The sequence below is a fragment of the Pseudophryne corroboree genome, chromosome 1 (assembly GCF_028390025.1).
Source record: "Pseudophryne corroboree isolate aPseCor3 chromosome 1, aPseCor3.hap2, whole genome shotgun sequence".
NCBI lineage: Eukaryota > Metazoa > Chordata > Amphibia > Anura > Myobatrachidae > Pseudophryne > Pseudophryne corroboree.
This window is the reverse complement of record NC_086444.1, coordinates 507,076,512-507,091,425: the sequence shown is the minus strand read 5'-3', so window position 1 is coordinate 507,091,425 and position 14,914 is coordinate 507,076,512. Positions and strand designations below refer to the sequence as shown.

Below are 14,914 nucleotides of genomic sequence, written 5' to 3'. Positions count from 1 at the left end.
CCACTATCCAGATAACACCAAGATTCCGCACTTGATCAGTGTTTTGTAGTTCTGAACGCTGAAGTGTAAATCCTGTCAGTTGACTATACTGCAGTCTTGTCCTGTGACCCATCATCAGGACTTCTGTTTTATCAGAGTTCAGTCTCAGACAACTGGCACTCATCCAATCCTGTAGCTCAGCTAGGCAGCCATTTAGGGTTGTCATTGGGTTATCAGTACCTTGAGCAAAGGACACGTACAGCTGTGTAACATATGCATAGCAGTGGTAAATCAGGCCATGACATCTGATTATTTCACCCAGTGGTAGCATGTATACTGCAAAAAGCAGAGATGGTATAGAAGCCTGTTGGACACCACAAGTCACTGGCGACAAGAGAGCCAAAAACGTAATTTGCATATGAACATCTCCGTAAGGAACTGCATACACAGGTTGGGTGTGGATCATTAGGTCCACCAGTATTAAGTCTACAGTCACTAAGTCAACCCCATATGTTTTTTGTTTGTTTTTTTCATTTTGGGTGTCATTTTATATGTTAAACCATGTAAATGCCAAACTAGTGGAAAAGTGTACCCCCGTAGGCACATGTTATAATTCCCAATTGTAGTCCACGTGGATGTGAAGTAAGAAAAAGCTGAAAACAAAAAATATGTCGACCATTTGAACCGGTTGTCCTTTTAAGCATGTCAACCTATTGTAACCATTGACCTAATGTAGGTCAATCAAAACCCTAACATTTGTCCTTTATGCACCAAAGCATTAGATGCATGATTATTAAGGAGTTGCAAAGCTCATCTCACCGTATAGTGAACTATGGGCCTAATTCAGCGATCACCAATGTTTTTAGATCTGTGCACATGCAGAAGCTTCTCTGTGATGTCACTTGAAAGCATCCAAAAAGAAACAAAAAACAAAAACAAAAGGGGGTTGGCTGGGAAGGGGGCTGGAATTCAGGCATGCCAAAGCCAGTGGCTTCATCCTTGGATGAACTTTCTCTGGCCACAGAATTGTCATTATCCCGCTCATTCTGAGTGACTAAAGCTAGGTACACACTGTCAGATTTTTTGGGGTCGGCCCGACAATCGGACGATTTTTTGGGAAATTGTAGGCACCAATATCTGAGTTACACACTAAAAGATGTTTGTTTGTTTTTTAAGGCTACCAATTTTCAGCCACATCACACTGTATTTGCATATGTCTGCTCACAAATAGAATGATGTAGTGAGGGGAAAACATAGGAAATATGTGCAGATTATTGAGAATGCACACACACTGCTCAATATCCGAAGACTGTGGCACATATTTTTGGTTTGGGACAATAGACTGGAAAAATTGGTTGTTCGTGTGTGCGCGCAAGATTTTCCCGAATTAATCGGCAAAACGCCGACACGATCGTTCGTACACACTATACAATAACCTAGGTCGTTCTTCCAATTATTGGGAAAATCGGTCCAATAATTGTATAGTGTGTACCGAGCTTAAATCCAAAGGTCAAACATATGATCCGATGCTGCATCTCCAGACACAGCAGCGGTTCACAAAAAACGGCACTGTACTGGATGTCTTTCTACTACAGACTCCTACTGCCGTTTTTAGATATTTTAGCACATCCACTGCATACAAAGACGCAGCAGCTGTAACTACTGTATCCACCTCTGAATCAGCCCCCATATACGTTTGATGCAGAAGTGATTATAAATATAATATGATGAACAGGGAAGCACAACAGTGAAGAATATCAAAACAAGTCATTACTAATTATTACATGTACAATAATTAAAAATAATCACATATAACAATGATACACAATTCATGTTCTTAACTCGTGCGTCTGTGGGCCTAATTCAGACCTGATCGCTAGGCTGCCTTTTCGTACAGCCTGCGATCAGGTCTGAACTGCACATGCATATACACCGCAATGCGCAGGCATGTCGGTCCGCAGCGACGGGGATCGCCGGGCAGCGACGGGATGGTGGAAGAAAAGCGATCGCAAAGTGACTGCCAGGAAGAGGCAGTTTGTGGGTGGTAACTGACAGTTCTAAGGAGTGTCCAGAGAAACGCAGGAGGGACCAGGCGTTTGAAGGGAGGGCTTCCGACGTCAGCTCCAGCCCCGATCATCGCACTGGAAGAGTAAGTCCTTGGCTGTGCAGAGACTGCACAGACTTCTGTTTGTGCAGCTCTCCTGCACATGCAATCGCACTACCTGATCTGATCGCAGGGATGCAAAAAAACACGCCCTAGTGATCAGGTCTGAATTAGGCCCTGTAAGCACTAGCTGGATTTCAGCGAGATAAAGCTAGATTTTAAGTGGCAATTACGGTTAAGGCAAAACCAACCTGATTTTGACTTAAAACGTATTGCCATTTTAAATCTAGCACCTGTCCGGACACATGCAAACTGCAGTCTATTACATTTGCTTTGGGCCCGATTCTTGAGGTGGGAGTAAAGCGAGAAAGAGCAAGTAACTGTGCACCTGGACAAACCACGTTGCAATGCAAGGGGTGTAAATTCATTTAGAATTTGCATGCATGGTAAATACTGGCTACTCTTGCATGTAGCCTACAAATACTGCACAGCTTTATTTTTGCTCTGCAATTTAGCCTGAGTTTGGACACACTCCACTGAAATCTAAATAACTCTGCACATTGTACATCTGCCCCACCTGTAGTGCAGCATGGTTACGCCAAAGTGAACAGTTATACCCCTTTTCACTGTTGAAATAACCCGTGCTATTGCCACATCTACCCGGGATGCGGCTCAGTGAAAAAGGTCCCTGAAAAAGAAACCTGGTCCAGTTACCCGGGAATCTGATCCGTTTAGCTACCAGGGTCAGACCCAGGAAGGACCTGGGTCACAGTGCAGTGACCTGGGTCCCGTTAATACCCTATGGAGAGGCTAGCTCACCAGCAATTGAAGTTTGTCATCTCCAAGCGCCGGCAGCGCTAACCGGATCCAGCCTGCGATGCAAGGTATCAAGCCACTGTAACATGACATGAAACCAGTGTTCAGTTAGCTGGGCCGGACCTGGGTTTTAGGTGGAAAAGGGGTATAAAGTGCTCGGTTTTGCTTTACTCCAACCTCAGAAACAGGGTCTATGGAGGGAATTCAATTGTTGGTGAAGGATGCGAATTGCCGTGGCATTCACTCGCCGGCAACCACACCCAGTCTCCCACCCTTCGCTTGCCTGATTCACACATAAGTGCTCGCTATCCTATGAGATAACTTACACTTTTGTCCAAGGCCCTGCTATGGTAAAGTTTAAAAAGGTACCACACAGATTCAGCCAAGTGAACTATTCACCAGATACTGAATTGCCCATTTGACTCCTTCTATCCTCTGGTTAAGTCTACATTTTAACATCTGTATAAATGAAACAATTACATTTAAAAATTAGGAACCTACAGACGACTTGTATGTTCAAAACATAAAAGATGTGAATATGTTACTTTACTCGGCAACAAATGTTATTAGAGATGTAGATGCCACAAACTGGATTACAAACGTAGAAATAAAAGTTATTAGATAGAAGGACAAATAAAATAACAGCAGAAAAGAAACTGTACAATAAATGATGCATACTTTCATATACTCCGTACTAACCTGAGCCAATAATTCCATGTGTGCAGTGTAACTGTCTCCTAGTAGTAAGTTAGATTTGCAGCGGAGTATCAGATGTGACTTCAGTATTATTTCACTATTCGCTGCCAAGATACACTTGCTACTAAAAAAATGAGTTTTACAGCTATCACTTTACACTTCACTACCCTCATTTCCACAGGAAATTGCTCAAAGCAGTTACGCAGGCTTAAAGTAAAATATGCACCCTAGCCTGCAAATACAGCACAAGGTATTAAGCATTATATTATACACCTCTCACGGAGCAAAGCTTTAAAACAGAAATGACATCAAAGCATACTGGCTTTTTGTAATTAAAAGAAATGTGTCAATCACTTTAAGGAGATACACAAATAACTAAAACCTTAGGAAAAACACAGTACTATTTTGGTATGCAGTGCTACAGACAATTGGATCCCCCACAATAGTAGGGTGTGGTATGGTATGCCGGCGGCCGGGCTGTCGGAATGCTGGCTGTCGTGATTCCGGTGCCGGTATACTGTGCGCCGGGATCCCGACAGTCGGCAACCTGAAGACCACCCCAATAGTAGTCAGGTCAATTATAAGAAATACCCCATGACAACAAATGGCCTAATAGTAGGCCTACTAACTACAGTGTGGTAGCAACTTCAGAATGTTGACAGGTTCCGAATGTTAACATGAAAATTAAGTCGACAAGCAATAGCTTGACATTTACAAATGTCAACATTTAACATGCCGACACCAGTGTCACCATGCAGGGTTTTTTTTTGCACATTTTAACCAAAACCTAACTCTACACACACTGTAATGGCGACATTATGAACATGCCAACATTTGTAATATGTCAGCATTTTTCTTGTCAACCCTAAGTCTATGTTATTCAGACCCAGATGACATTTTGACCAGAACCCAAATATGGAAAGAGGTACCAAGAAAGTCTATGCTACTCATTAAAGTTCTTTTATCAAATGCACTCCATTACAAAATGTCCCCCTATAAAAGCAATCTCTACCTACTACTGAGGAATTCTAGGTCCTGTGTGAGATGCATATGGTAGAATTCCATGACCACTAAATTCAATTAACAAACCAACTTTTATTTTAAGTTGAGTGGTAGCTACCCGACTGAGACTAGAAGATGGTGAACCAGATTTCTTTACCTTTACAGAACCGCTCTATGGCCCTGATTCAGTGGTCCAGACCATTTTAGGGGCGGCTGTGTGATGTCACATGCAGCTGCTGCAATGTAAATTCATGCTGTGTATGAAAGGGAGGGATCCACCTCTATTTAACGTTTCTGTGATACAACCACAATTGAAGTGCGATTGCATCGCTTTAGACAGTAATTGGTATACTGGACAGCCCCCAGCATGTGATCATAAGCAGTTGTAGTATTGCTATTTCAGCAAAACTGCAACTGAAGCTGAATTGGGCCTCATTTACTAACTAAGCAGTGATAAGAGCGGAGAAGTGAGCAAGTGGAGAAGCTGCCCCATCAACCAATGAGCAGCTCTGTATAAATTTTATAGTATGCAAATTATAGATGTTACTTCAGTGCTGATTGGTTACCATGAGCAACTTCTCTTCTGGCTCATTTCTCCGCTCTTATCACTACTTAGTAAATGTACTCTTAAGACTTGATTTTTCTCCCCAAAAAGCAAATGGTGCTAAGCTATAAATTAAGAATTAAAGATTCCGCATAAATGTAAAATGCCCCCATCTGCACTCCTTGCCCCCACCAATAGGCCACAAAGGCAAGGAAATTGGGAAGAGGGGGCTGTTGTTGAGGTTCACATTTGGGAGTAATCGCATTCAAACACCATGTGCAAATCATTTGTATGTTGTGTCTGTGGTCTATAAAACCCCCAGCAAACATTTCTAAAGCCAGCCTTAGAATGAAATAATGTGCAGGTGTGGCACCTCTTCTACTGCTGGCTATGCAGTGGCAATACATTCTCTACACTACCCGATTAAGGCATCGTGGTGGCAATTGGCACTATGAAAAAGATAAACAGTGCAGTTTATACACAGGTGCCAGTGCACTTACATAGGTAGAGAGTGAGGTGGGCTGAATATTCACATTAGCGCGGTGGGGTCCTAAAAAAAACGAACAAAACAACAACAAAAAAAACACTCAAGCAGCCGAGTACCTTTTATGTTTAATGGTAAGCAAGGATGCATATTATAGCCTGATACAGTGACTTTTATATTAGGTAAAGCCCCTTGGTACTATTTTAGCATATGCCATCCCCTTATTTTTATCTACTTTCCCTTTAAGATACGCTCTCATACTATGTGTATATCTTATTAAATCCATTAAAATAATAGTGTAGACTTGTACAGTGGAACAATGCATTTGTGGAAAGCATAATTCACAACTACAGGGAATTGTGCAGACTCTGCTGAGTAAGGTATATGTTAATGGATGTTTTGATGCTTTTATGCATGATGCCTGTTACTTATAGCGAGTGCCTCAGTAATTCCCAAATCACTACTTCACTCCCTAAACTAAAACATTGAATTATTAAGGGAAATGGAAAGGATTCCTTTTCTGAGATCATGTTATTTTCCAAAGCACAAATGTATTTCACATTATCTTTAACACTGCATTATACTGTATATAAAATATACATTTAAGTCTCACATACCTGGTAGGTTTCAACTTAAAGAAATGTTCCAATAGCTTTAGTGAAGATGGCGGTACATACAATGGGACTAGATAGCACGCAATGCCAAGGTTAACAAACTGTGCATGCATTTAATTCCCTATAAAGTCACACCGCGAATGTGTCCCGTGGTGTCTGCGTACATTGTCACACTTATTGTTCCAGGGCGGTGGCTAAACAGATGCACAAAGATATTTGCCTGATTGGTGTGTTATGGAATTGTCGCGAGTGTATCACAGGTGCTTAATCGCATACACTGGTGAGCATACTTGACTGCGTTCTGCACACAGCATGGGGCCTCTGATGAGCTGTGGTTCATAAGGTCGACCACACTTAGGTCGACAGTAACTAAGTCGACACAAGCATTAGGTCGACATGAGGTTTTTTACGTTTTTGTAGTGTCGTTTTCTTCGTAGAGTGACCGGGAACCCCAATTAGTGTACAGTGTCCGCTCGCCATGCTTCGGGCAAGGTGCCTCGCTCTGCTACCGATGCGCTGGGCACAGGTTACCGGTCCCAACTGTAGTCCACGTGGATCGTAAAGTATGGAAAAAGTTTAAAAAAAATTTTTTTTTAAAAAACTCATGTCGACCAAGAAACCCTGTCAACCTAATGCATGTCGACCAATAGTGGTCACCCTAATGACTGTCGACCGAAGTGTGGTCAACCTAGAGACCCGATTCTCCTCTGATAGTGGTGAATGCAGCTTATCAAAGTGGGCATCCCAATCCTTGAACATTCAGATGCATGCTTGTACACCAGGAAAGGGCTTATACTAGCATTACCATAAAGGTGGCAATCACGACTACAGCAAAAAGATTAACGCAGTTGCAGCAATTTGTGATTCATAATCAGCCCCACTGTATCATTAATAGAAATAAAATACAAGATTATGGGGCATATGTACTGGATTCCGTGGGGGAAATGTACTAAACAGTGAAATGAGTGTAGAAGTGAGCCAGTGGAGAATGTTGCCTATGGCAACCAATCAACTGCTCTGTATAATTTTATAGTATGCAAATTATGTTATTTCAATGCTGATTGGTTGCCATGGGCAACTTCTCCACTCTTTTCACTGCTTAGTACATCTCCCCCCAGGAGAGATAAAAAGGAAGACAGGCAAAGTACTAACTAACCAGCTCCTAACTGGAATTTTTCAAACACAGACTGTAACATGGCAGTTAGGAGCCGATTAGTTCATAGTTTATGTCTCTCCACGGCTTAGCACATATAGCCCTATATATGGGTATAAAATGGGAATTCCTTTTTTAAGCACTGAGGAATATAGACCACATTTACATTGTATTCAGGAGCAGTTTAATTGTCAAAAATAATGTAACAAGTTGTCAGCGTCAAACTCTGCACTGAACACAAATGCAGCAAGCCTGGTCATTCAGAGTTTCCACATATGGTAAAACTGAACTTGCGTTCATATCCCTGTGAACGTAAGGCAATGCATACTGGTGCTCATGTACAATTGCGCATAAAAGCAATTTGTATTTTTACCTCAGAAAATTGCCTGTTTTGTTATGTGCATAAGCACTAAAATGAATACGCATTTGGAATTTCATTATAAAACCATTCTAATTATTTGTTCATTATGTTTTTGCATGTTAGACAACTGGGACGATATTTGCATATAATACTTCTTGCACTTAGAGAGGTGGAATGGGGTTTGGAGGGGTTGGGTAAGCAAAGACCAGAAGTACAGAAAGAATATATTCACGCCAAATATGTCCCAGGCTGACAACAAGAAGAAAAAAAAACGAAAAAAATAAATAAATACATGTGTGCCTGTCAGGAGACAGACTGCTTGCAGGTGCTCAACTCAGGTGAAGAACGATGAAGATGACCATCAGCTACCATTTCTGACTGGCTGAGTGTTACTGATGCTATTACACTTATTACTCTATTAGCATTATTACACTGAACTTTGCAATCATTCCGCAGCAAGAAAACCGATTCCCATTGGTTCTTCAATATTAGAAGTAACTGTTTGTTTGTATTTATTTGAACTTAAATTAATCATTTAATTGTGATACTTTTAATAGGCTTTTTCCCATGGTGAATTCAAATGTATGATTACTAATAACACTGTCCAGGCATACACAGACTATATGGTGTAAGAATTACGCCAGGCGCACACACCAACGTTCTCTCCAAAAGTAAAGCAGACATGTATGCAATCCCTGAGCTGGATGCATCTTGCTACAGGCTCTGCAAGCTAAGTAACTGTTTTTGGAAGGGTGGCAGATTTTGAGCACGCTGTCCAACTGTTCATGAGACCCTGAGAGTAGATAGGTGTACAATGCAGGCATGTACCATATGCTAAGAAAACCGCAGTGCCAGTTTCTACACTGCAGGTCAAAGAGAAATATACTCCAGGGAAGGGTGGCACAGCATCCACACCCAACTGTAGAATAAGAACAATTAAAGTATTCAGTATTCTTTTCAACAAGTCTCTTCTGCTTAAACCAATTTCCTAACCAAAATAAGTCTAGAAAAAAATGCTAGTGGTTGCACCACCAAGCCACCCGGATAAGAGAGTAATAAAAACAAATCTGCTGACCTAAATAATCTAACTTCACAATAATCTGAATGACTACCAATAGAAATTCTTAAAAAGTTGTAAACTTTGATGATACAGCATCAAAACCATAAGAGGGCATTGCACTCATCAGTCACCAAGGTTACAAATGTGTCATTTAGGAAGTGTATAAAGTGAATATGATGGATCAGACTGCATCTTCATGGATGAGAGAAGACTTAAATGTTATTGATGGATTGGTCAGTATGAGAAAAACCGACCCTCATGTTTTAGGAGGATATTTATCAAAGCGTGGGGAGAGATAAAGTGGAGATAAAGTACCAACCAACCAGCTTCTGTCATTTTACAGGCTGTATTTGATAAATGCGATTGGTAATTTATCTCTCTGCAAGCTTTCATAAAGATCCCCCTTAATTTCAAAACCAATTTTTAAACACCTACTTGTAAAAAAGAAAGCCATGAAAGTTTGTAGAGAGAACTGCAAGTAATACTATTTCTTTTAGAGGTATTTGCTTTTAGTATTTGTCCAATTTTTGTATTAATCATGGACAAACACATCTGCAAATAATTTTGGAGAAAGCATTCTGTTGCAGAGTGCCATCGCTGTAATATTTGTGGTAAGTTAACCAGAGCCTGTACTGCCAAAAATTGCAAACAGGAGGTGATATATTCTATGTGTGGTATATTATACATAACATAGCCTACTGCTTATGAGATTCATTGGGGAGATCTATAGGTCAATTATAGATGTGTGAATAGAGAGGACATATCCAAACACATCATAATATACTGGCACCATAAAGATAAAGCATATATGAACCAATAACGAGAAATTGTTGGCTATATATGAAAGCTTGTGACAAGGTGCATATAATAAATGAAAAGCAATAAATACACAGGCCATGAAGGCAGGCATGGAGCATGTAATGAATGAGTGACAGGACCAGTCACTGCCATACCAGGCTCACATAGTGAACATGACAGACAGCAAATGTTTAAGAACAGAGGAGCACAATGAGCCGACTACCAGCTGCTACCTCTGCCACAGACATCATAGCCCAGCAGCAGCCACTGTATACACACTACATACTCCCATACCTCTACCTACACACAATGCAGCCAGGGTGCACTGAATCAGAAGGAAATGTTGACAGCAGACAGAGGAGGCAGTGCTGCTGTTAATGATTACTTTAGAACCTTTATAAAGAGGTAGAATGTGTATTCCTGCTCCTAACAGTGGACTGCCCTCACTACAGACCCCACACAGCGTACAGTGTAGATGGGATGGTACTTACCGGGTGTGGGGGGTAGCCGGCTACACGTGCAGAGAGCTGGGCGCTGCTGATCTCCTGCCCATGGCACAGGCACACAGAGGCCACGGCTCTCCCTCTCTCTCTCTCTGCTGCTGCTGCACAGGGCACCGGTTGCTTAATAGGTGTAAGAAGTTTTCCTCCCAGAAATGACGTCCCCTCTCTATTCTCCACCCCAGCCCGGAGCTTGGTTCAGGCACAACAAAGGAGGTGCTGCTGCTGCTGCTGCTGGCAGCCTCTGTTTATTCCTCTTTGTCTTATTAGCGGAGTTTATGCTGTGTGTCTGTGGCTGTGATTTCTGTGCATGCTCCTCTACCCCGCTGTGATCGCGGCTGTGTCTGATACTACACAGTATCTGTCCCGGCAAAAGGAAGTGAGGCAATGAGGGAAAGCACAGGAGGAGAGAGATGCAGAGGCTGCTGGCTGGGGGGGATTCTGCTCCAAATCCGTGACTCCGCATCAGAGACCTAGGAGGACTTCGCACTTTTGCAGGCACTTACCATATATATCTGCCTGAGCACACAGGGAGGAGTCTGTACCGATACTCACTAGCGCTGCCTCTAGTGCACACCCTGCTGGCGCCATAGACACATTACACAGACTCTGAGTCACCTCTCTGATAATGTACTGTGCACTGCTTCTACACTTTGGGGATAATTCAGAGTTGATGGAAGCAGCAAATGTGTTAGCAGCTGGGCAAAACCATTCTGCACTGCAGGTGTGGCCGATTTAACATGTGCAGAGAGAGTTAGATTTGGGTGGATTATATTGTTTCTGTGCAGGGTAAATACTGGCTGCTTTATTTTTACTCTGCAATTTAGATTTCAGTTTGAAGACACCCCACCCAAATCTAACTCTCTCTGCACATGTTATATCTGTCCCCCCTGCAGTGCACATGGTTTTGCCCAACTGCTAACAAATTTGCTGCTGCGATCAACTCTGAATTAGGCCCTTTATCTCGCCAAACCCAAGCAAACGTGTATATGTACAGAATGTTGCAAACCGTGTTTTTACTAGACATAGGGCCTAATTCAGACCTGATCGCACACTAGCGTTTTTTGCAGCGCTGCAATCAGGTCAGCACTGCCAATGGGTATGTACCGCAATGTGCAGGTGCGTCGTACGGGGGCAAAGTGGATCACAAGAGTCCTGCAACTTCTTATTCCGCATATCTGTAGCACTATCTTGTCTAGAAACTGGAAGAAGGCTGAAATTACACAACGGCAGGTGATTTGGTGTAACAGTAATCACACAAGCGTTCTGGCTACTGTGTCACTCTGCCTGAGTTGTGGAAATTTGGAGATCAAAATAAATATAAAAATATGAATCATACATGCCTATGATGACCACAAGTGCAGATCACTTACTGATACAAGGCAAATGCTTGATGGTGCATAGACTCAGGTTGCAGTAGTTTTTCTTACTGGATATTCTCCACTGAACATTAACACTACGCTGCCCAGAATGGCCATGTTAATGAAACGATCAACAAAGGATAGATACCCATTTCAAGTTCCACTTGAGTTGCTGCTCAAGTGCAGAGACAAGAGTGAATGCAAGTCAGTGTGCATGCACCTTAAGATACTGCAGGTTGCATGGGGAAATAGGGCCTGCACAGCACGGAGGCCTTTGACAGGTGCAAGATCAGCTGTATACAGGGGTACTTTGGGGCTTGAGTACAGTTTTATCTTGTATTGCTTATTTGTTTACGTACTCTGTAACTGGCCCTTGTGGCGCCAAATAAAGGATAATAATAATAAAAATGTATATATTTATAATATTTGTTTCTGGTTTCCATTCTACAAACCAGAACAGTGATCTGAAAACCATCCAGCTGGTAATCCTAATAACATGACTTCAAGAAACAATCACAATATCATTCTATTTACTGTAAAGGGCCACCGGAACTAACTACGGTCTGCTCATGCAGCAGCATTTCCTGCAGGTCCGTTGATAGTCTCTCATCCATGTCAGAAAAATAGGGCTGGGTGACTGCAGAAGAGGGGCTGACCAATCAGGAGCAACAATCCCATACATTGTAGGATGGTGGCTTCTGACTGTTACTTTCTCTCACACAACCCTTTGCAAAAGGCATGGCCATCAGAAGGGGTCCTTGAATAGTGGCAGCATTGCAGTATGCCTAAAAATGACATGTAGCCATCATATATAAACCATTTGCTGGTTTAACCATCAGTGGTGACAACCAGTGGAGACTCCAGAGGTGGGGCTGTAACGCAGTCCAATTTTCGATTAGGGGAGCCACACCAACTGCCACTTACTGTCATCCCAAACTGACTCACTGGCAGTTAGTGTTGCTCCTCTAATTGAAAACTGTCCCACCTCCGGAGGCAACCATTATAATCCTGTCACTGAATAGAGAAAGCATCTCCTTTGGATCTGAAACATTTCTTGGTTGCCATCCATCGGTTTCCATTGCCCATCCCTACTTTGCAGGCTTTTTAAAGTGAGCAAAACTGTTCACCATTTTAAGTGGCAAAGCAACATTAATTGAAAAAAACAACTAAAACGGCATATTAGACTTTCATTTTATTTTTCTAGAGCTGAGGTAAGGCCAAATTCAGAGCTGTACACAAACTTGATGGTTTACATACTGTACATCTGATCTGCAGTTGAGCATGATCTGTACTGCATGTTTGCAGATCTCTGGCTGCGATGACGGTGCGGTGCCCCTATGTCGTAACATTATTGATGTTCTGCAGCTGTTTGGAGGCAGGGAAGGGGCAGGCACATCCAAAGCTTCAGAAACGCAGCATGCCAAGGCCAATGTCCCTTGACACAACTTCCTAAACCCCAGCTGCATGAAAACACGCCCATCCTGAGTAGCCTGAGGGTTCCTCAGATGGCCGATGGTCACATACAGCAATCCAATACTTCTTTGGATGCTGTAGCGAATCACAGAAGCCGGCAAGAGGTGTCTATGTAAACAAGATGCCTCCTGCGTTATTAGCATATGTTAGCACAGCTGCTGTATAGAAAGACGCAGCAGCTGTGCTCCTGCAGCCATCTATGAATCAGGCCCGTAGGTCTTTGCTATTTCTGCTTATCTGGATTCTGGAATATTGATATGCAATACTGACAATTTCTGCAGGTTACGCAACATTTTTCTATGTCTAGGTAAAGTACTTTGCCCAACATAAATGTCATTATATTTGTAATATTGCATTATTATATGGGTTGTAATTGTGTATATGTTGTTGATACAGTATTGAAGATTTCTGCTAAATTAGCCTGCTTTGCCATGTATCTTATAATGTGGAGGCAGCAGATCAGATCATGCAAGTGAGTCACTGGAGCACATGCCCTCAAAATAGGGCAATTAGTCATAGTGTATGTAGATGCCACAACATGGTCTCATAAATCATTTCATGCAACATCAGGAGGATAATGCTGCCCGCATCATTGCCTGTGCAAATCAATACTTTCATTAGTTTGCATTATACTTTTAAAGCTATTGCAGTGTACAGGCAAAAACATAACAGAATAAGCAGCTTTATCTTCCCTTCCTAATGCCTTGAAACATTAGTGCTTTCTTAAAAGCAACTTTGTTTTTAAAACATCATGCAAAGCTTTAGCCTCCTTTTTCATAGACCTGTGCATTACCTTATAGGATAGGATAATTCCAACCAGCCCAGAATTTGTTGTTACAAACACCCCACTGCCCCATCAAGCAGGACTGTTGTTTTCTAATTATTACTGAGAATCCATGGGGAGATCTCAAGCATGCTGTGTATCCAAGAAGAGCTAACGGGAGAATTCAGTTGGGGGCAAAGGGTGCGAATTGCTGTTGCCATGTTTAAATGCCGGCAATGGCAGCCCCGACTCGCACCCTTCACCCAGCTGATTCGCACCCTGGGGTTATTCCGAGTTGATCGCACGCTGCCGATTTTCGGTGTGCTGCGATCAGGTCACAATGCGGACCGTTGCTGAGCTATGGATTTAACGAAGAATCCATACGCACAGCCGATCGCAACAAGATTGACAGAAACAGGGCGTTTATGGGTGTCAACTGACGGTTTTCTGGGAATGGTAGGGAAAACGCAGGCGTGTCGGGGCGTATGGAGGGCGGGTGTGTGACGTCAATTCTGGCACCAAAATGACTGAAGTGATCGCAAGGGCTGAGTAAGTTCAGACCTACTCTGAAACTGCACAACATGTTTTTGCAGAGCTCTGCTGCACAGGCATTCGCACCCTTGCAAAGCGAAAATACACTCCCCCGTGGGCGGCGACTATGCATTTGCACGGCTGTTAAAAACAGCTAGCAAGCGATCCACTCAGAAAGAGGGCCCCTGATCCTACTACTGTAAACATGGTAGCTGACACGAACATTCAGCCGGGCGAATCCGTTCACCTGCAATTGAATTGCCCCCTAAGAATATTTCTGAGCTAGAAGAGTTCTGGAGGAAGAATGGAAAATAATTAAAATTAATTCCAAAAGCTTGAATAGAAAGACTCTTAGCTGGGTAAACGAAATACAGCATTTGAAGCTGTGACTTCTGCCAGTGGAGAGACAGGTTCTGGGACAGGTACAAAGTATTGGAGTCCAGGCCAGGAAAGAGGACCTCCCGAAAGATAATGCTGCAATGCACCCCTTTGCATGCAGATTCTGCAGAAGACAGGTGATGGGTTATGACCGAGGCCCCATGCATGACCACGGCTCTCCCACTACTCTTTCCTAAATCTGGGCATACACCGTCAGATAAAATGCCTGTCAGACCTACAGACATTTTATCTGGCAACCTGACACCCATCAGATAACTTGGTCTTAAAGTGAGATAC

General features: G+C 42.6%; 1 protein-coding gene across 1 annotated transcript in view; it reads right to left on the bottom strand.

The window, feature by feature from the left end:
- CEMIP2 (cell migration inducing hyaluronidase 2) overlaps nt 1–10,627 on the bottom strand; it is a 132,293-nt gene extending 121,666 nt beyond the window's left edge. Inside the window, exon 1 of the mRNA XM_063913887.1 lies at nt 10,103–10,627. The gene's annotated coding sequence lies outside the window, so the exon portion shown is untranslated. The remainder of the gene's footprint in view (nt 1–10,102) is intronic.
- Nucleotides 10,628–14,914: the final 4,287 nt, after the last annotated feature.